Here is a 2,221-nt window from a genome sequence, read left to right on the forward strand (position 1 = left end):
TAGGATGCTAACAGTTAGCTGTGTTTTGTAGGATCCTAACAGCTGGCTGTGTGTTTTTTAGGATGCTAACAGTTGGCTGTGTTTTGTAGGATGCTAACAGTTGGCTGTGTTTTGTAGGATGCTAACAGCTGGCTGTGTTTTGTAGGATGCTAACAGCTGGCTGTGTGTTTTTTAGGATCCTAACAGCTGGCTGTGTGTTTTTTAGGATCCTAACAGTTAGCTGTGTTTTTTTAGGATGCTAACAGTTAGCTGTGTGCTTTAGGATGCTAACAGTTGGCTGTGTGTTTTAGGATGCTAACAGTTGGCTGTGTGTTTTTTAGGATCCTAACAGCTGGCTGTGTTTTTTAGGATCCTAACAGTTAGCTGTGTTTTTTTAGGATCCTAACAGTTAGCTGTGTGTTTCAGGTCTGTTCCCAGCCATCTTGAACTTGGCGAGTAACGCAGTGATTACCAGCAATGCGACATGTGGTGATCCAGAACCTGAGGTTTACTGTAAACTGGTGGAACATGTTCCAGGACGACGAATCAAGAACCCGCACTGCCCTAAATGTGATGCCAACTCCGTCCTATCCAAAGGTACTACACCAGAACAACAACCACAGAGTACACTTTCAACTGCAGGTCCAGTTTACTTTAAAGCCAGAACCACAGAGGGGTCAGCGTAAAGGTCAGTGGGGTGTCTGTATGTTTAGACCAGCAGCAGGATGGTGGAGGAGGACTGACTCTATAGTAGAGACTATATAGCATAGTGACTTTATAATAACAGTGGAGGGTTAGGGGCCCCATCAGGGCTTAGGGGACCCATTAGGCTGGGATCCTCACACAGAACCCATTATAGATACTCTCTGCTGGACTGAGTCTGGGTCAGGTGCTGAAGCGGGGTTAAACATCAAATTGTTATTGATCATTAGTGATGACTGACTTCCTGTAACCCTCCTTCAGACCACCCTCCTCACCAACAAGTTATGATCACATTACACAAGTACTACATGGCAGTGCTGTAGTACACAACAGTACAACAACAAGTATGTAGTAGTATTAACAGTACTTGTGTGTGTGTGTGTGTGTGTGTGTTGCTCAGAACGCCATCCGATAACAAACGCCATCGATGGGACGAATCAGTGGTGGCAAAGTCCAAGTATCAAGAACGGCCGACAGTTTCACTGGATTACCATCACCCTGGACCTCAAACAGGTAACACACACCTCGCTCCACGTGTAACACACACCTCGCTCCAGGTGTAACACACACCTCGATCCAGGTGTCCAGGTGTAACACACACCTCGATCCAGGTGTCCAGGTGTAACACACACCTCGATCCAGGTGTAACACACACCTCACTCCAGGTGTAACACACACCTCGATCCAGGTGTTCAGGTGTAACACACACCTCACTCCAGGTGTAACACACACCTCGATCCAGGTGTCCAGGTGTAACACACACCTCGATCCAGGTGTAACACACACCTCGATCCAGGTGTAACACACACCTCGATCCAGGTGTAACACACACCTCGCTCCAGGTGTAACACACACCTCGCTCCAGGTGTAACACACACCTCGATCCAGTTGTTCAGGTGTAACACACACCTCGATCCAGATGTTGACTGATGATTGATTATGTAACCTGAGTTCTCTGAGTAACCAGGTGACTACAGCCCAGGTAACTGAACTGACTGATGTTCTGTGTTCAGGTGTTTCAGGTCGCCTACATCATCATCAAGGCCGCAAACTCTCCTCGCCCAGGTGAGACCAGCTTGTCTCTCCGACCTCTCTAAATCTGTACATTCACGCTGTTTCCAACAGAGAGGTCATCACCTGTCTGTGTCCCCATCAGGTAACTGGATCCTGGAGCGCTCTCTGGACGGTGTGACCTTTGACCCCTGGCAGTATTACGCCATCACTGATTCTGAGTGTTTGTCTCATTATAACGTGACGCCAAGACTCGGACCACCAACCTACAAGACGGACACCGAGGTCATCTGCACGTCCTACTACTCCAGACTGAACCCGCTGGAGCATGGAGAGGTGAGACAGGCTGTCTGCCTGTACCTGTCTGTCTCTCTCTGACCTGTCTGTCTCTTTCTGACCCGTCTCTCTCTCTCTCTGACCCGTCTCTCTCTCTCTGACCCGTCTCTGTCTCTCTCTCTGACCCGTCTCTCTCTCTCTCTCTCTCTCTCTCTGACCTGTCTGTCTCTCTCTCTGACCCGTCTCTCTCTCT

The 2,221-nt window shown here is 48.7% G+C and overlaps 1 long non-coding RNA gene across 1 annotated transcript; it reads left to right on the forward strand.

Annotated features, from left to right (window-relative positions):
- The first annotated feature begins 364 nt into the window (after positions 1–364).
- LOC119897734 lies at positions 365–2,022 on the forward strand. Its single transcript, XR_005443429.1, has 4 exons — positions 365–576; positions 1,082–1,194; positions 1,695–1,746; positions 1,838–2,022. It is a non-coding gene; the product is annotated as an uncharacterized LOC119897734 (long non-coding RNA).
- The last annotated feature ends 199 nt before the right edge of the window (positions 2,023–2,221 follow it).

This window comes from Micropterus salmoides, unplaced genomic scaffold (assembly GCF_014851395.1).
Source record: "Micropterus salmoides isolate LMB-PRFRI ecotype aquatic unplaced genomic scaffold, ASM1485139v1 Ms_hic_scaffold_1, whole genome shotgun sequence".
In the NCBI taxonomy this organism is placed as follows: Eukaryota; Metazoa; Chordata; class Actinopteri; order Centrarchiformes; family Centrarchidae; genus Micropterus; species Micropterus salmoides.